At 37.0% G+C, this 20,912-nt stretch overlaps 1 long non-coding RNA gene across 4 annotated transcripts in view; it reads right to left on the bottom strand.

The window, feature by feature from the left end:
• Positions 1–20,651, bottom strand: part of LOC131547484 (uncharacterized) — a 100,206-nt gene extending 79,555 nt beyond the window's left edge. For 3 of the 4 annotated variants that reach the window (XR_009272953.1, XR_009272951.1, XR_009272950.1), the window contains exons 1-2: positions 20,555–20,651; positions 18,678–18,917 (exon numbers count right to left, since the gene is read on the bottom strand). This is a non-coding gene — a long non-coding RNA (uncharacterized LOC131547484). Of the gene's footprint in view, positions 1–18,677; positions 18,918–19,938; positions 20,145–20,554 lie in introns of all 4 variants that reach the window. The other variant, XR_009272952.1, reaches the window with a different exon arrangement.
• Between the last annotated feature and the right edge of the window lie 261 nt (positions 20,652–20,912).

Below are 20,912 nucleotides of genomic sequence, written 5' to 3'. Positions count from 1 at the left end.
CATCTGATAATGAGGGAAAGTTCAACTTCAGTTGCTGGTCCCTATTGACTTCCATAGTATGAGAAAAAAAAAAAAAAAAAGTCAATGGGGACCAACTGAAGGTGAATCCTTTAATAAAAATAAATAAATAAATAAATAAAAAAGGAGAATTTCTCAGCTAAACAGTAAGATTTTATTCTTTAATATTTATTATCCAGTTATGTACAATTATTATTTATTATTATAGTTTAACACATATGCATTTATTTTCATTAGATATTGAATTTGTGTCAGAATATTTATATGTATAATATATAAAGAAAACATACAATATTAGCAGGAAATGTAACCAGTAATTGCACAGGTAATTCCAGGAAGTTGACAAGCAGAATTCATGGTAGCACTTTATTTTACAGTCATGTTACTCATGTGCAACTATGCACTTATTATATTAATTATAATAACTAGGTAATAATAACTAGGTACTAATCCTGAACCTACCCCTAAACCTAACCATAACCCATGTACTTACCTTATATTACCAGTACTTTCTTAAGTAGGTACACTGTAAGTACACTGCAAGTACATGGAAGCACACATACTGTCAAATAAAGTGCAAGCGAATTCACAAATACATCACAAAGCAAGCAAGCAAACAAATAAATAAATACAATACAATACAATACAATACAATACAATGCAATAAACACGTTTGCAATGAAATTAAAGAACATATAGATGACTAAGAAAAAGCCCAATTACAGATCTCTATTGTTGACCAATTTCCAATTTTTACATTCAATTTCCTATGCAAATGTCCAATAAATAGTGTGAGGTCAATATAAGCATTATATTCTCATCATGATTTGTTTTGTTGACTTAACATCAGGTTGCAATTTAAACAATGCCTCATAATAAAAAATGACTGATAAATTAATTTTGTAACTACGGTAATCGAATTTTTACTTTAGGTGATTTCCATCAGCACCAAAGGGAATTGCAATCAGTTTGTTTGAGTAGCCCAACCAGGATGAACAATATCTGCTAAACCTCCAATGTAAATTTGAGCTGGGACTACCTGTTTGGCCAAACAATGGTAGACAAAACGGTCATTATTTTTGGAATTGTGTTTAGAGGCATAGATGTGGCACATTTAATTCTGCACTCTAGATGTGCAATAGGTTATCTTTTTTTTTTATGGAGAAAGTGGTAAAACTACTGTGGTGCAAATACTGAACAGTACAGCCAAAGGACAGAAAGAAAAAAACAGGGAAAACTCTCTCTTTATGTATCGCCATCCTTCTATGTTGTGTGTTCATGTAACTGCTTGCTCACTTCACCTTGGCCTAGGGGGAGCTCTTGAATCATACATGAAGAGATGTGCGGGCTGCAGAAGGGGGGTAACCGCATGTCATGCTCATACACACAAAACACACAGTATTGTTTTGATGAGGCCTAGAGAGTGCAACTTTCCCATGGTAGGAGCAGAGGAGAGCACATCAGCCCTTTCTGAACACACAGACCCTTCCTGGCATTCATAACCTGTTCCTTCCTCCCCACAAACAATCACACACCAGCGCGCATGTGTGTGTGTGTGTGCACAGTAGTGTGCCAGACTAAGTGGCTCCCATTGTTCAGTCAATATCTGAGCCCACACATTTGTTTTATGTACATAATCCATCATTTTTTTTCAACTACTCAGGCTCTTTAAGCAGATTACTGGACCACCTGCTTTACACCAACAATATGACCATTACGGTGTCATTTCTTGCCAAAGAATAAAACAAATCATAGCAAAAATGTCTAGTGTTACACACTCGCCACCACCACAAAGCTTTGGACTTCTCCTCAATGACTTCATCAACCGATCCTTCACATTTCATAGTTTATTTAACACTGACACACCAACTTGACTGGTCAGACCTCCATAAAAGTTGGATTACTGCAGCATGGGTAATTGTGATGGTGTCCAACAGAAGAAAAGGGCAGCTAGTGAACAGATGGAGGTCAGCAAGGTCTCGTAATGACAAACGGTAATAACACAACGCTGGCGAGCCAGAGCTAGAAGTTCAGACTTCAAGGAATCGTCTTGATGAGTTGTAGAAACAAATATTGTGAGGCACAAAGAAGGATTTAAAGTCTTTCCCACCAAAAATCTAATGAAATCCAGACTAAAAAGTGAGTGCACTGTATTCAAACATGTCTACAAAGCCCCTGACAGCTGCAATCAAGATTGGTCAAACAGAAACTATATCCCAGCACACACAAGGCGGCTGCCATTTTGCTGAAGTAAATCTAGACAAATATGGGTGAGCGCTGATAGCATTCTTGGCAAAAATATGTACAGCTTTATAATGCATTCTGAGATGGGGGATGCATTCTAGTGATCAACAACCACTAGACGGAGCACAATGGGACAGAGCAGAACACAACACAGCAGTCGCAAGACAGATTGTCGCCAATTATCCAGTAGAGTCAAAAAGTAAGCTAGGAAATGGTTTCTCAGTTGTAGACTTTTCAGGAAATTGAATGCAGTTTTTCTTTTTTCTTTTTTCTATTTACAGGACTTATGTGAACAGAATACATTGTTGTTGAGATCCATATCAATGCTATGTGTCAACAAAGCTGTAAGATTTACCGCTTGAACATGTATGAGGATAAAAGACATCTGTTGTCAAAGAGTTTGAGCTGATCACAATATTCAGAAGGAGCTAATGCATTTATTCTGAGCTGTTTAGCTGTGAATCTATTGGAAATTGTAATTATCTACTATGTAAAGAAATAAACAAATTGTCAAACTGGACAGGTGCAGAAATGAAAGAGCTTATCTCCATCTGAGTGGATGAATAAATTAGTTGACAAAGTATTGAAAAATTTGAGATTGCTATCTTATGTTTTTCCGGCAAATGACAGCACAGAGCTTTAACAGCATTTCAATGTTGATGTGTAAATGTTAGCAATACAGGTAAAAGACAGAAAGCTGTGAAACTGCAAATGTGGTACATTAACCAGAAAAGGTAAGTCACATTTACTGAAATTTAATGCATGACACGTACAAAACGTACCAAATTTGCATTCATCTATTCCTGGGGGAAAAAACGAACGCTTTTTTAGTGCCACACAGCAGACATTTCACAACAAATATGTGACCCTGGATCACAAAAACAGTCATAAGGGTCATTGTATTGACATTATCTGAAAGCTGAATAAACAGGTTTTCAATCGATGTATGATTTGTTAGGATAGGACAATATTTGGCTGAGATACAACTATTTGAAAATCTGGAATCTCACGGGGTGCAAAAAAACTAAATATTGAGAAAATTGCCTTTAAAGTTGTCCAAATGAAGTCCTTAGCAATGCATTTTACTAATCAAAAATTAAGCTTTGATATATTTACAGCAGGAAAAAAAATATCTTCATGGAACATGATCTTTACTTAATGTCCTAATGATTTTTGGCATAAAAGAATAATTGTGAGGCACAAAATATATTATATTATATATCATCATATTATATTATAATTACATTATTTATTTTAATTAGTATTTAAGAAATTTGAAATAAGTTTTGTCTACAGAAACTGAAACATACAAAACAATGTTCATAAGCCAAATGCTGAAAAACATGGGGGGGAAAGTGGTATTTCTCTCTGTTAAACTTTTACATTATTAATTCCATTATTAGAATTGGCTCAAATCCTGAATTGTAGCACAGTTTGAGAGCCTTCTACTGACTAACTCTGACTAGACAATGTGCACCATGACGCCATGACTTCATCCTTATTCTCAATCCCATCTTCCTCCATATGCATTATGTCCTGCGAGCGCATCAAAGCTATTGCAAGAAGCTATCTCTTCTCTGAATCAGAACGGGGCACAGGGCTGGTATGCCTGTACAAACACACCGCTGCCTCGGACCCTTTGAAGTGTCCTATCTCGCCTGGCCCCTCTCAAACATTCACTCAGTCTGACACCAGGAAAAGTCTGTGGAAAGGATTTACAGACACACACCATCCCACCTCTAGTGTGCTGGGGAGCAGGACACAGTTGGAAGCCATCCAGAGTCAATAGCAAAGATATTCTTTAAGTTTTAAGCTGAAGATGTTGTCGAGGAAGGGAGGATGGTATGGAAAAAAAAAGGTATTGTCTGTGCAGTTGGATCTTTCTTTTTAAGTGCCTAGAGTCGGTCCTCTGAGGAGTTGCTGTGCCGCTAAAATCCAATAATTTACAGCAATACTCAGACCCTCTATTTTAAAACTTTATTTCCTCTCCTATAAGGTAGCTGTTTTTCTTTCTCAATCCTTCATTCTCCTCACCACCTGATTACATATACAGTAGAGGTCTCGAGCCATTTCTAAACTCACATCAATGTTGCATACAAGGTGACTCGTAAGAGGCCAGTTGTGCAAGACGCTTGTTTATAGCTTCTTGCTCAAACTGAGTCATCGAATGTAATTACGCTTGTTTTATCTTCTATCTGGAGGGGACAGAGTGACGGGGCATAGCAAAGTGGATTGTTATTTCTTAGGTCAGAAATTAGATATTGTGATCTGTAAATGATCCAAATATTGATTTAGTGATATTTAAAACAGACAGGCTAAATATGTAGAGAAAGAAAACCCAGAAAACAAGCACATTTTAAATGGACGATAATATTCAACACACACATAAACTATTTGTAGAGAAAAAAGAAAAAGAAAAGATTTTTGACCTTATCATGTTATTTTTAATCCCAATGACTTTTATTGTATGGACAAAAACAACTGAAGCCTTCTTCAAAATCTCTAAAGAAAGGCATACAGGTTGAGGACGACATCCCGATGAGTAAATGATGACTTGAATACATGAAATAAGGCTCATAAAATGAGCTTTTCCTGTAGATTTAATAACTCTTTTCAGAAATAAGTGGCCTTGATAGTTGAACGCACATAAATTAGCGAGATAAACTTCATCTGCTACATTAGAGAGGCTCATATCTGAGAGAAGTCACATAATTGCTGATTTTTATTCAAATAGTGCATCCTCAAAGGAAGAAGCTAATGAAGCGACCATTATCTCGACAAGTTGTTTGAAGCGGCGCAAGTGCTAACTTGACAGTTTGACAAACCAGAATGGATTTTTATGATAACTTGCTATCAGCCTTTATTATATCAAGCAATATGAGCTACTTTATTTGCGTGTACCGTGGCGTTGAATGGCACGAACTTAACTCAGGAAATGCATCCTGTGAGCTCTCCCTTTCATTAATGCCGTGATTAATGTTTTTCAAGGCTCTACTCACAAGTTGATTATTTATTGGAGGTGTTAGCGAAGGTAATTGTGGTGATGTAGAGGGCTGCACTAGCTCATTCACTCTTTCTCCGGCTGGAAAAATAAATAAAAGGTACGTGTTACACGACCTCCTAATCAGAACTCCGAAAGAGAAAGAGAAAAGCACTTTAGCGAAAATAGGGAATGAATAAATGATAGGCGGTAAACGTTTGTGGTGAACGAGGGAGTGCTAGATGGAGGAATAAGGGCCTTTTGGCCTGCAAACCCATTACTACATTTTGCATCAGAAGAAAGAACTGAAGGACGCAAAAAAGAGGGAAAGAGCCATTAAATAAACACAAAACGATCAAAACCACATTTCTTCTAGTGCTGGGTTTCAAAGTGATGTGTAGGCAGCAACTTAAGCAAGTAAAAAGTGCACAGAAAGAGCATATACTCGCTAACCGGGGCTTGAGGTTGACTTCTGAAATGAAGAGGCCAAGCTTTTTGAGTCCAATATACACATCTTAACTGATTATGGGTCAAAGGTTTATGCAACAACATTGACCTTCCACTATCAACAAGCAACCGATACTAGAATCTTGTTGTATGTTACATTAAGTGCTTGACACTGGACAATTATAGATATGTGACGATTAATAACTAATTCTCTTCAGCAGAATAATGTCTTTGTGATCTGAGATTTTCTCTGTTTCTCTAGTATTTTTTTTGTACTCACAGTGACTGCAGAGGTATTATTTTAGTTTTATTTATTTATCATCATTTCACACCAGCCTATTTTTGAGGCATAATCTATTTCAGATAAATCCACCACTAAGAGGCACATAAAACATAAGCACTGGCAAGGGCTATGTTGTTCATTTTCTAACAACTACATTAGATTTGTTTAAATAAATAAATAAAAACACAATGCATTAAATATACACAAGGTGTTTTAAATATACATGATAAATGTACAATCAATCAAAGAAATTCTACAACTTTTTTCTGTTAAGATCTTATTAAACAAGTCCTTAAGAGCTTTACGTGTCAGTCGGAAGACTAAGTAAGTGGTTCTGAGCTAGAAAAGCTCTAATATGGACCAAACATTTGCCCATTAGCCTGGCAATATTGCAATAGCAAAGGAAAAGGCTCACAGCATTTGCCAATATAGTCCAAATACAATCATGTCTAGTAGGAAATATTTTGCTATGTTGCTATTAGCTTAATGTATTAGCTGAATTGACAGCGCTTTGACAACATGCCATGCAGGTGAGCAATATCCCGACGGACTGTGATTGTGTGTTAATAAAGAACTCAGTTTAGTTTCTCAGCTTGTTAAGAGCGGGTGACAGCTCTGTTATTTATGCAGTGGGAGTGAAGCAAAGGAGGGGCTGTAACTCATTTTCAGAAAATGACAAACATCTCGTCTATTCTCCCCTCCGAGTTTCTCATCCTCCGCTCCACAAACTGCAAAGTCATCAATCCGGACACTGTTGTGACATGCCTGCACACTTACACCCTATCACACTTCCTCACACGTCACCTGTTCTGTGGTTTTGTCACTTTAAGATTCCAGTTATACTCCACCATCCTGCCTCAATTTGTTTCTATATATTCTATTTTCTTTATCATTTTGTTATATCTTTGTGATCTGAGGGAAAATTATATGATGCAAAATACAACAGACTGAGTACTCCAAGTACCAAAGGGATTGACTAAAACACATGTATGACGCAGGTTTATTAATTATACATTAAAGACTAACCAACAGTCGTTCAGTATGTGCTGGTGCTTTAATTAATTAATTTATTTATTTTAAATACCAGCCAAGATGCTTTATACTCTGAGAGATATGTTGGCGTACCCTCCTTATGGTGTTGTATATCCAATTATTGTATATTATGGTTAAGCTAGCGCAGGGCTCCTCAAATCTGGACCTCGAGATCCACTTTCCTGCAGAGTTTAGCTTTAACCCTAATCAAAGACACCTGAACATGCTAATCAATGTCTTGAGGATCATTAGAAAATCACAGACAGGTGAGTTTGATCAGGGTTGGAGCTAAACTCTGCAGTGGATTGGACCTCCAGGGTAAGATTTGAGGAACCCTGAGCTAGCCTATGTGCAGCAATTTCATCACACAAGTTGACACACAGCAGCCACAACAGCACTTATGGTTTATTTTTATTTTTTCCTTTTTATTCAAAACATTCCCAAATGCATTAACTAAATCATGAAATATCTTGATTCTCACCTTTATAGATTATGTTAGTAGATCTAGGGTGATGGTCAAAGTAACCTAATAATGTAATCTATTAACTATGCATAAAAACCTGTCTGTTTACTTAATTAACAGATATGGGTGTCATGCCATAACATATTTTTAATATGACTGACTTTATTATTTAATGTGAATTTAACACTGAAAATTAATGTGAATAAAAACATTGTAAATTAGGCTACAAATCATAACCCTTTCATTTGTACAGAAAGAGAGAAAAGAACATTTGAATTATCAAAGAACATTTTCACTGACAGTCTAGAGTTCAAGCACTCTCAAAAACTCCCATTAAAATCACTGAAGCTGTTTACATCTTTCTTACACAGATTTGTACACACATTTGCACTTTGTTGTTTCTTACGAGAGAATTCGCCAGAAAGAGGTATTCAGTCAGAGAGCGAGTGAAGAAAACACATCGGCATTTTAGCGATAACTCATCTGAACACCTCTGATTGGTCATTGCATTCATAAGCTCCATAAGAATCCACTCACCGCACAGAACGTGAGTGTTCTTGTTCAGTCCAGAGTTCTGGAAGCTTGCGACGCGAAGTCTCTGATTATAATGAACAAAATGTAGGTGATGTAATTAAGAGATTAATTGTGCTGTGTTGACATATTCATTGATTATAGCAGAAATAGAGATAGCGATAAACTGAAATGAGTGACAGTTTTTTAAGGAAGCGCACTTTGCGCGCTTTCTTTGCTGAATATAGCCTATTCTCCATTCAGAATTTGAATAAAAGTTTCATTTTTCATGCTGCTAAGAGGACCAATGTGGCATACTTTTCAGAAGTGACATCCGCATATTCTCTCGAAATAACAATGACATTGTGATAATCATAATTATGGAGTGTGCAAAATATGATATGTCAGAATAGATGTGCATGAAGGCAAGTACCCTCACTAATATCAGAATCACCTACAGTGATTTTGGAACAAAGCATCCTTCCGTAGTTGCGGTGGGACTCGAGATCGGTCTGTAGCACAGTTGTCTTTCCTTCCTTCCTTCTTTTTCTTTCTGTCTTTCTTTCTAATATATATATATATATATATATATATATATATATATATATATATATATATATATATATATATATATATATATATATATATATATATATAGCTCTGAAAAAGTTCAAACCGTAGTTACACGGGGTTCGAACCAGAGCTCCTCACCTCTCAAGTACGTCTCCATACTCCGTGAGCTACCGAACAAACCTACCCTCTATGAAAACCCATAGATATGAAGCTGGATATGTGTGATGCTAACGTTCAAAAGCATCAGTTTTCAAATCTCCCAACATATTAATATTCTTTTGAAGTCATAACATGATACGCTTCAAGTAATTGTGCGAAAATTACGCTTTATTAATCAAAACTCTGTAAATTTGTGTGAAAAGGAATAAAAGCCATCAGAGTTTTACTGCCTCTAGTGTTCATTTATTTTGGAAACTGCAGTGATTTGTACTAATTGGTACGTATTTCGAGTCTCGCTAAAAAGTGCCCCCATGTATGTTTATGCCATGAGGCCAGAATTATCAGGTCTTTCTTAAAGTCGCAATTAAATTAAAGTAGTTTTCTTCTTGATTGTGACACATGCCCGAATGAAACAGATTATTGAAAAAAGAAATCCATCTAGATGTTAATTGGATGGAAGAACGTCTTGAACACAAGCCTGCAGAAGATTATAAGAAAGGGGCGGGGTTTAAGCTAGTCCAGGTGATATGTGAAAATAATGTTCACTTTTTCATAAAAGCATGAAACTTGGGGTGTTTCTCAAATGGAAGGCTGCATCCTACAAAGGTTGCATATCTCGGCTGCCACGTCATCAAACGTCACTGAAGGCCATCTCAATTGGAAGGATCCTTGGAAGACAGCCTTCGTTTCACGTCCTTCTTTCAACTGAATTTGAAGGATGGATGGGATGTATCCTCCGCAACTTTCAATCACCCACAATCCTTTGTACCCATTCCATTTCATGAAAATAAACTGACGAAAAACGAGTCAGTACTGAGCTTGTCTGAATTTATTATGAAATCTAAGACAAAAATAATGTTTTCGGACATGAAAGGATAGATGTTATCTTTTGTTTTGGTGTAAATTACTTACTAAACGCTAAACTGCCAATAATTTATGCCACAGGGAGATCATAGATGGCAAATTTTCATTGTATTGCATTAATAGAAAGCCAAATAATATAAAGATTTGTAATACAAAGTTTTTTTTCCAAAACTAAGTTTTATTAGTGTTTTTGTGCCGTGACGGTAAGGGCGGGAACATATGTGACGTAGCCACGCGCACTTACTAGAGCGTCTCATTCTAGCGTTTATATGCCGATGAGGAGTCTAGCCTACAAGACTCTGAAGGACTGAACTAGGAAGGACCCAGCCTCGATAGGATCCAGCCTTCCGTTTGAGAAACACCTCAAACAAATTATGTATTTTGTGTCATATCTCCTGAACCAAACACGATAACACAGAAAAGGTGATGTCTACCCCTATATTATGATGGTCAAGGAATACAATGATACCATATACAAAAACATAAACTGTTCAGGTGAAGAGTTAATGGTGAAATTATTTCTGTATTTAATCTATTCACAATTTGAATAAAAGTTTTAATAAATGAGTTTTGTCTTCCTCATGTAGGAGATTTAATGCCGGTGCGTTAAATAATGTAATGCAGGTACTGGTTCGGGTCCCAGTTTTTATGTCAAATGGGTCGGGTATGGGATTAAATTAGTGTTGCTGTCAGATAATGTATCAGGTGTTCTGTTAATTACTGCGATTGTGGAAAGATCATTTCACCAGCCAGGAAAGGTGAACGAAAATGGCTCTCTGTGATGTTACCACAAGGCATCGCTTACTTAGAGATCTCAGACTTATGGAGGGGATGTAGATTTGTAAGAGTGAGGAGGAAGCAGGAGGGTGCTGAGCCTGTGGCTGTTCTGTACACAAACATCAATGTCTTGAACTTGATGCAAGCCGCAATCAGGAACCAGTGCAAGGAGATAAAGAGAGGTGTGAAGTGGGCCATTTTGGGCTCATGGAAGACCAGTCGTGCCGCTGCAGTCTGAAATATCTGTCAAGGTTTGATTGCGCATGATGGAAGTCCAGCTAGAAGAGCATTGCAATAGTCCAGACTAGAAATGACAAGGGCCTAGGCAAGAAGTTGTGCAGCATGCTCTGTTTGGAAGGGTCTAATCCTCCTTATGTAGTGCGATGCAAACTTGCATGATCAAGCTGTCTTTACAATATGGTCCTTGAAGGTCAGCTGGCCACCAAAGAATAATTTTTGATGAACCTAGCAGGATGATGAAATCATGCTGTAGAGTCGGAGTGGCAGGGAAGACAAGAAGCTCAGTCTTTGCCAGGTTGAGTTGCAGGTGATGTTCTTTCATCCATGAGTTGTTAGAGAGAACAGCAGTAGTCGATGTGTCTTCTGGACAAATCCAGGTCTCAGTCAAGCCCAAGATACTAAGAGTAGACTGAGAAGCAATGGCCAGAATGAAGTTTGTTGAAAGCTGACTGACAATTCCAGAGACCCACAGAAAATGACAGAGGTGCAGCAGAAGAGGTGCAGATAGGACGCAGTTTAGCAAGATTGCGTTGCCGTCTGCGTGTGATGTTAGAGCATTATTGAGAGAGAACCAGAATGTATTAGAAACATACTACCACCTACCCTACTCTGCCTGAGAGGAAAGTAAGTATACACTTATGTGAGATGATTATTTATTTATTTATTTTTTATATCTGTGAAATAAATTATTGCATTCTTGAAAACAATCTTTTATTGCACTATTAAATAAAATATTAGTTAAGCTGGTGTGTGGTGGGCGTTCTGGCGCAATATGGCTGCTGTCACATCATCCAGGTGGATGCTGCACATTGGTGGTGGTTGAGGAGATTCCCACTTCCATGTAAAGCGCTATATAAATGTAACAAATTAATAATTAATTAATTAAAACAATCTTTTATTGTACTATTGAATAAAAAATTGGTTAATTATCAAAGAAAGAAAAAAAAATGATAGCCATAATATGGACTTTTGTAAATGCTGTTATACTGTGATGCCCAGATAATGTGATTTCCTTCTCACATTGCTGATTTCACCATTAACAGTTTATGTTTTTGTATACGGTATCATTGTAATCCTTGTTTAGTTCAGGATATATGACACAAAATACATAATTTGGTAATGGTGGAAAGTAAAATGGTCGCCATGGCAACCACGAGGTGTTTTTGCGATGGCTCCATTTCCGAAAATGTTCAGGGCCCTAACCTGTACAATTGTACCAAGTTTCATGCTTTTATGAAAAAGTGAACATATCACCTGGACTAAGTGGACTAAATGATTAGAGTCCAGATTATGCTGAAATATTCATTTGAAAAACATTTAAAAAAAAACACACATTTTAACTTTAACCATCCTAAATTGATCTGCTGTGGTAGAAGTTTCTCAGAATAATTTTTGCATAGTAAAACTCAACGTCTATAAATAGTTTGCGTGTACGTCCAAAAGAGGCAAACAGAGGAAGACCAGTTTGCCCTTCATGGGTGGTCGTAGCTGTTTGAACTTGCTTGAGGGCCAAATGAGGAAAATAACAACCTGCCTCCATAATGGAATAAAAAGCAGACCCTTCCAAAGTAACACTCAGGTCTCTCATAGTTTGGGCCAGGGGCTCCGTCCACAGCTGCACTGGCCTTCACAATGCATCAGGAGGAAATTACGCTGAGGGGCTACAGTTACAGCGCACCATAGTGGAGCTGCCACATTGTGTTTTAACGTAGTCCTGATCACTCCATGCTGGTCTAATTAAGAGTGTTTACACTGGCCATTTGATCCAGAGTGACAATAGAACCAAACCCGAGTCTAAATCTGAGTCAAAACACGGGCCTAATGAGGAACAGGCTGGGCGGCACAGTCCCCTGCTGCCTGTAAATATGACAGATGCAATAACATTAACTACACCAGATTGAAAGAGGCTGTTCGTTTCACTAATTCGTGATTGGATGGGTCTGTTAAGAGCAGGGGGATTCTCCAGGGCATCACGTGTCACGTGTCCCCATCATTTATCTAATTTGGCAAAGCGGCAATGACACGGATGGGAAGCCACGCTGGGAATTAGCAGAGGCTAGCGTTACAGGGTGGCAGTTATTTGAGAATTTTTGAAAAGCGATTATGTCGTGATCCATCCCAATTTGTTATACGTATCCGATCTCCAAATAACCTGATACCTTACATGTGCTTCCTCTCAGAGACTCTCTGAGAATGGAAGAATGTATCGTCATTTCCACCATAAAGTGACATTTGAGCTGTTGGACCACTATAAACGTCTAAACCATAACAAAAGGTGAATGTTATACATACTGGAAGGGTTTTCCCCAGCACGTCATCCCTCAAAGCAGCGTTTCCAACAATAATACTTCACATAACTTCAGACTATGTGGATTTAAGGGCACAACAAGGACTACAAATGTTAAACACAAAACGTCAGCTTAAAGACCAGCTGAAAAGAGACACCATACAGCACTACCTTCTATGTCTCCTATTCTTTTTGCTCCCCGCTCAGAATCAACATATTATATTCTAACCTCTAATGTGTTGTAAATAAAATATCTGCCTTGTCAGCAGCTCATCTCGCCAAGGAGACGTTCTCCAAGGCCAGAGAAGTCTTCAGGCCTCATCTATAAGAGGTACGTGATGGTAGGGAGACAGGGCTTTTAGACGTCTTGACGACTCTTAGCCAGGAGCGGAGACACAGAGATACTAGAATCAGCAAAAGCCGACAATCAAAAATAGACCAGCTGATCCATGAGAATCTGACTTTGCCTCTTAGCTCGCGGACCCTGAGATAACTCTGAAAACTTTACTTGGTGAAAAATAGGAAAATATATCTAAATTTAGCCAGAAATGGCATTTGGAAGCACTGAAGCAAGCATATCAACAATTATAAAACAGATGAAGTAACCAAGAAACCTAAATTCCATTGTTTGACTCTATTGGTTCTGTATTGAAAGAAGAATGCATGTTGAAGAAGGAACACTGAACTAAATACTCTTTTTTGCACTACTATTTGGTGGCACCAAAACACTGCTGAATCTACAGCATAAATAAATAAATAAATACAGTATAAAATGACCAGACTTGTGACATAAAAACCAGCAACTAAATTCTAAATTACAATGTAGGCCTATTCATAAAGAAAAACTTCAATGATACAGTCAAATTTCTGTTTCAGACTATAACACAACATATGCATTATACATGTCAGGAGGCAATTACTACAGAATTCATAAACATAAAAAATTAACTTAAACCTTCCCTTAATATGTTCATTTTAACCTAGACAGCACAATAAACAACAGCCCTCACTTTCGAAACAAACCTGTAAACACTTCATAATAACTCTCTCATCAAAAATAAATTTTAACAGATTCATCGATTATGAACACTCATGTACAAATATAATATTATATTAATCATTAATTAATCATAAATAGAGAGAAAGAGAGAGAGAGAGAGAGAGAGATGTAGATTTCAGCTTAAGCATTCATATTTTAAAATAAATGCCTCAATAAATTCTAATTTCTAACACACTATAGCCTACCATAATTTCATAACAGGCGCATAAAGCATTATTTGTTTAAAAACAACTTAATCCTGCTATGCAACAGTACAGAATGTAAGGGTCTCAAGAAGCGTTTTGAAATGTTTTTACTCTACACTAAAAACTGCTCATGGCACCAGAGTCAGAAAACATAAACGCACAAGAAAAAGTCCTGTGCGAATTTCATGATCGCTCACGAATGCTCTTCACCAGAATAGAAAGCAAATAAGCAGCCAAACGCAGTCTAAGGCTGATGATACATGGGGCAACTTTTTGAGCAATTTTGCTTGAGCAATTTCCCACTGAGAATGGGTAACAAATTTCTATCTGGATAAGTTTAGATCGGTCGTTGGCCCTGTGTTTCCCCTTGTTGCCCGCTGACGGCTACATTAACCAAAGTTGCCCAGCAACATTGCTCAAAAAAGTTGCCCCATGTATCATTAGCCTAAAAATTTGCCATACCTTAATAATAATAATAATAATAATGATGATGCCCGTCAACTTGCATCGTTGAATCATGTACAACAAGGACAAGACTAGCACGAGCAAGTAGCGGAAGATGAATAATAACACGACTTGAGGCTGCAATGGTGGACGGCGCCACCTGTTGGTCTATTTCTCGCCTATTTTCGAGAGTTTCAGTTATCTGAAATTCAGTATTCAATATTCAAACTGTTTTGTGCACTGAAAATTTTTTCAGAAAAACATTTTTCAGTGCCATCAAAATGAGAAACGATTGCCATAATATGCAGCGCAACCAGTGCAATTTGACCTTTTGACGAGTCGGTTTTAGTGACTATAAGAAGTGTAACCAATGAATGAAACAAATATACGGTGTAGTTAATATAGACATTCAGAGTTTTGTTAATAGTAGGCTATTTTATAAAAATAAATATATAAATGCATTAATGACATTTTTGCTATTTGTTATTTAATAGTTAAGAATGGATATTGGACTGCATTTTTGCTGCCTCTAAAAACTGAAAAACTAATTTTGTTTTCCAAATAATATTTTTTAATTATAGTGTACTGAATAATGATTCCCATTCTGGTGATACTTGCAGGTTGAACAAAATAAGCAGTAAAAATAAATAAATAAAAATAAAATGGTAACCAAAAACAGCACTCAAAAGAAAACTGATTTCTTGAAGTTGTTGAGAAGACACTAAAGAGGCACATATTAATAACTAATAAAGGCTCAAAACAAAAACAAAAGTAGGAGATCAAAGCAGGAAAATGGAATTACAATGCAGGAGAAAATGTGATTTTAGAGAGAAAAGACCGTCTCCATGGTCATGCTGCCACTGCTGTGTTCCTAGTCACCCTAGAGTCATCTCATGCTGCTCTACCACAAGCTTATAAATCTCTCTACTCCAGTGCAGCTGCAAACAATGGCTCTCATTGGTGTAGGAGGAGTGGGAGGAGATTAGAGCGATCAAACAATAAGAGCGTGATCAGGTCTCTCACTGCATGACACACCTACCTCCCTCTGTCTCTGGCCAAACAGACCAGCATGTAGCAGAAGCTGTTGTGAAATAGCTAATATACACACACCTGTGATCACACATCTATTGAATTCTATTTTACTGTGAAGTTCATACAACTACTATATCTCCTACCATTATGCTAATGAACTGTATTACTTGGTAGAAGAATGGTCTACTTTATGTTTATTATTAGCAGATGTATTTAATAAAGATTGGTGTGCTTTTGTGTTTTTTAATGCACTGCTCTGCCACTGACTGTATGATAAATCTTGAGGTAGCCACTGACTTCCATAGAAGACATCAATGGCTACTGTCAACTGTTTGGTTCCCAACATTCTTCAAAATATCTTCTTTTGTGTTTAAACGGAAGAAAGAAACTCATAAATGTTGACAGAAGTGATGACAGAATATTCATTTTCGGGTAAACTATCGCTTTAAACTACAAAGTATCATTATTGCCATTTGAGTATAACTATTAGAAGAACAATGAAAATGAAAATGAGAAATGCTGCCATGTCAACTCACTGAAATAAGTTTGAACTGCGGTTGTAAAATCACTAGAACCGAAACATAAATTAAAGTTATATAAAAATACTTAAAAACGAATAAAAATGACAAACGTAAAAAACATAAAACATAAAAACAAAAGCTAACTCATACTTTTCAAGAAGTTGTGTTTTGTCTTCAAAATCAAACTGCTACTTTCTAATTAATTCCAAGGAAAAATCTGGACAAATGTTTCCTATTCATACAGCAAAAGCAAAAGTTTTCTCATGCAAACTTCTCGAAGTAAACTTGAACTGTCGTTACTCAAACTCCAGAATGAAACCTCAGCCAAGGGCCTGAGGAAATGTAGCAATATTAATTGTCCCAGCAGCCGGGCCGCCGATGAGTTATCCATTTTAACCCAGCTAATATTACAAACAAAATGGCTGAGGTAATGGCGCACAAATATACAAATCACTCCACCACCCGTGAAAGGATAAAAGCGGGAGAAACGAAGAAACAGGAAATGTCCATGTAACATCAAACATGTAATTGCAGCGGTAGCGGGTTGGAGCATATTCAAACTAGCCAGCAATTATCAAAGGTCCAACAGGTCTTTCCCCCTCCCCTCGGATCTCTTTGCCAATTAAGCTGTCAGGTTGAGCACAGATGGCTTGCGGTGTATCACAGGCTGCTCCTCTGCCCTGTTGACCAGCTTTGCTAACTTTCACAGCCATCCATCATTCGCTAAGGCCTTAATTAGCTTGTTATTTTGCCATGTAAACTATTCCCGGCATCAGAAAAAAGGCACCCTCGGAGCATTCTCAATGCTTTCAGACCAGGGCCAACCAGGGGGATAGTGCGCCTTGTGGGAGGGCAGCCAATCAGCGTCGCCCAGAATGGCATTTTCAATAGCCTTTTCAGCATGGTGCACTGGCAATTATGCCCCCCAGCCCCCACCTTGCTCCACTTCCTGCCAAGCAGCGTTTTTTTTTTTTTTTTTTTTGTGGCCTGCAATTCTAGAGCTGATTCATAACCCTGTTATTTTCCTCTCTCATTTCTTTATTTTTTTTATTTTTTATTTTTTGCCACCTTGGCAGGTTGGGCTATGGAAAGTGCTTATCAAAGATCAGCTGCAAGCCAGTGCAAAATAAGACATAAAGAGGAAAGGAGAGAGAGTGAATGACAATAGCAGAGTCCACAATGTTTCCATTTGGCACCATCACCTGGTTGCCCTATCTCTATCCCTCTCTCTCTCTCTGTGAGTGCCAGAGGGAGGCTCTTTGGCTTGCGGATTGATGAATTGGATTAGCCTAATGCAAGTTTGGGTACAGGGCCGCACCTGAGGCATGGCCACGCATTACGATACCAGCTCTCTCTGATTAACAGCACAAACTGATTGAAATCTGGTCCAAAAGGAGCTCTCTAAGTGGATAATCCTCTGCAGACAGTGGCACACATGTTCAACAAACTAGCCGCTAACGCTTTACCATCGCCATAGGATGATAGGGTTCTGTGAAGCATTAGAAAACAATAAGAGCTGTATGTACTGCTTCAGACTGCATTGTATGTCTTTTATAGTGTTGTACTTGGTGTGTGCAGCGTGATCACAATCTTGTACAGTGCACAATATCAGTATATATCACTTCAGTGATATTTTGACTCAATTCAATAAATAAAAATGCTTATATGCTCCTAACACAATTATGGCAATTTTTGGATTATCCAGTAAATTAAATAATTTACAAATGCAATATATTTGATTTAATGATTATTTTGTCAATTTATTAAAATCAACATATTAAATTAAATTAAATTAAAAATTGTATTATTTTGACTTTTGAAGTAATTTTTGACGTCTGGTTAAATCATTTGATATTAATTATATATGTACTTTTATATTACTGACAAAGAGTATTTCTAGATTAACAAATAACAAATACTTTAAAAAAGAAAGAAGAAAAAAAACCTACAGCCTTGTTTTAAAAAAACAATGAAAATAAAGCAAAATAAAAGAAAAAGAGAATTAATAGAAAACAGAACAGAATTAATAGAACTTTTCTAAGCTTGGACATTTGTTATTCCTGATTTTCACAGCTTTTCCAAGGACTGTACTATATTAATTCTAATATTAATTAACATGTTTTTATTTCAATTTAATTTAATTTGAATACTACTGTATTTTTATATTGCTACTATTGCCAAAGTTTATGTCTATAAGAACTCCCTTAACAATGATAACATTGTGTGGCTTATTTATTTATTTTAAATGTAATACTGGATGGGTAGGGCATATTTTGGCTCTCATAGTTCTGTTTAGTTAGATGGCAAAGTAAAGTATGCAGAGTATAAAGTATATATAATGCTATAGCAGAACTTCTGTCCCATGTAATATCACACTGTACATTCAGGACACATAACTAGCCTATAATGCTGAATCATTTCACACAACAAACAGCATCCTCTGACTTTTAACAGCATTTTAAAGCACATTTTTGTATCATTGATGCTTCTGATATCATTTTCATGTTATTAACAGTTATTTCCCTTCACATAAATGTCTCCTGTCTCAAGCATTTTACCTGTGTGAGGGTTGTTATTTTTCTTGCTGTCCATCCACTCTCTTTCTTTTTTCTCTCTCACTCACTCACTTCTTTGTCCTCCAAGCCAGTCGACCAATAAGGTTTATTTTCCTTCATTATCGTTCCCTCTGTTTTCTCTCATCACGCTTCAGTCAGCCCTAATTCAATCCTCCCTCACCCCGTCCCTCTCGGTGTCTTTCTCTCGTCTGTCTCTTCATCATTCTTCACACATCCGCCAAACTGAAAAAAAGGGAAGGTGAGTGAGCGTCGCTAATTTTCTTCCGCCCTGGAGGAAGGTTAGCGCAGCACAGTGGCATTTCACTATATTATATCTGATTACGGAGTTTGATGATGAACAGCGAAATAGACAAATAGTTGCTGGCAATTCCGCCAAGATAATGTCCTTTTGTTTACACAGATGCACTGACAGAAGGGGTTTTACATGGGGTCATTATCATTCAGCTAGATAGATAGATAGATAAAATGTAATTGCAACTTTTTATCTCATAATTCAAACTTTTTCTCTTGCAATGTTGAGTTTATAGCTCACAATTCTGAATAGTTAAAATTGCAAGAAATAAAGTCAGAATTGTGATCCATAAATGCACTATTTATTGACTGATTGATTGATTGATAGATAGATAGATAGATAGATAGATAGATAGATAGATAGATAGATAGATAGATAGATAGATAGATAGATAGATAGATTCATTCATTCATTCATTCATTCATTCCATGGCGGCTAAAAAATAAAACAAAACTGAATTGCATAAAATTACCTTTTTATTTATTTATTTTTTAACTTTTGGCAGAAACAGGTTTCCATAAAAACTAAATGTGGTCAACTCAAGCAACCTTTTTGTCTCAGGAAATCAGATATCTAAAACATACACTATGAAAAGTCTGTAAAAATATGGTCCACTGCATCATGTTAAAGGGGTCATCGGATGCCCATTTTCCACAAGTTGATATGATTCTTTAGGGTCTTAATGAAAAGTCTATAACAGTGGTTAAAATTTATCAATGGTAGTGTAAAACAACACCCTTTTTACCTTGTTAAATCAGCTCTTGTTTTCAGCAAGCCGTTTTAGTGCATGTTCCTTTAAATGCTAATGAGCTCTGCTCACCCCGTCCCTTTCTTCCATGGGGTGACAAGCCGTTCTTATGAGACTGTTTACTTTAGCCACGGAACTTGCTAACTAGCACATTATTAGGAAAGGGAGATTTGCAAAGAGTCATAAAAGAACCTTATACTCACTTCTTCTGGAGGTGAGGCTGAATCACAAATAATTTGTGTGAACATAGACGCATTTAGGTAGATCAGGGCGCATTCCCTTCAAAAACAAAGGTAATCCACTGCGTCTTCAGCGGCTCAGATGTCGGGAGTAAATGACGACTGCTATGTTCATTATTACATCTAACAACAAAACACCTCAATCGCTTAGGAGCCTTTCTTGTCTACTCCTGCGTCGAAACAATGGCAGAATGATGACAGCTCACTCAGGGCGGGTCTAAGGTAAAACGCTAGTGTCCTCAGTTATTCAAAAAGCAGCTACAGTAAACAAGCAAAGAACATTACATTACCAAAGAACATCATCACTAAACTGAGCTAGACAATGACATCTCTGAATTCAATAATGAAATGCCTTTAACTGAAAATTGAGTGTTTAATCTTATCATTATACATTTCTGACACTCTATCCTCCAGTTTGATACTGTTAGTGCTTTGACACAATCTGTATTGTTAAAAGCGCTATATAAATAAAAGTGACTTGACTTGACAAGCTCGGCCTAGCGCGAGTTTATGCACTTTAAAAACACTCCCGTTATAATCAGTGAATCTACACTATGATGAATAAATCTCTTATACTTACATCGCACATACATCTGCACTTTGTTGTTTATGATGAGAGAGCTCGCGAGTCAGAATTCAGTCAGCGCGCGCTGAACAACGGAACTCCGCTGTTCCAGCGATGACTCATCTGAACGCCTCTGATTGGCCATTGCATTCATAAACTCAGCATAATCGTGTGATTGGTTATAATAATGCGAAACACTGTAAAAACGCGGAAAAATAAATATAATGCAACAAATAAGCCCTAATATTAATTAGATAGTATTACTAGCCTGATAATAATAATATCAGGAATAATAATAATAAATAATAATAATAATCGTCTTGCTATCGTCAAAGGCATCATCCACAGGCGATATCTCTGACTATGGTCCATA

The sequence above is a fragment of the Onychostoma macrolepis genome, chromosome 09, assembly GCF_012432095.1.
Source record: "Onychostoma macrolepis isolate SWU-2019 chromosome 09, ASM1243209v1, whole genome shotgun sequence".
NCBI classification, from domain to species: domain Eukaryota; kingdom Metazoa; phylum Chordata; class Actinopteri; order Cypriniformes; family Cyprinidae; genus Onychostoma; species Onychostoma macrolepis.
The sequence above is the reverse complement of the archived record's forward strand: the minus strand, read 5'-3'. Positions and strand labels throughout refer to the sequence as shown.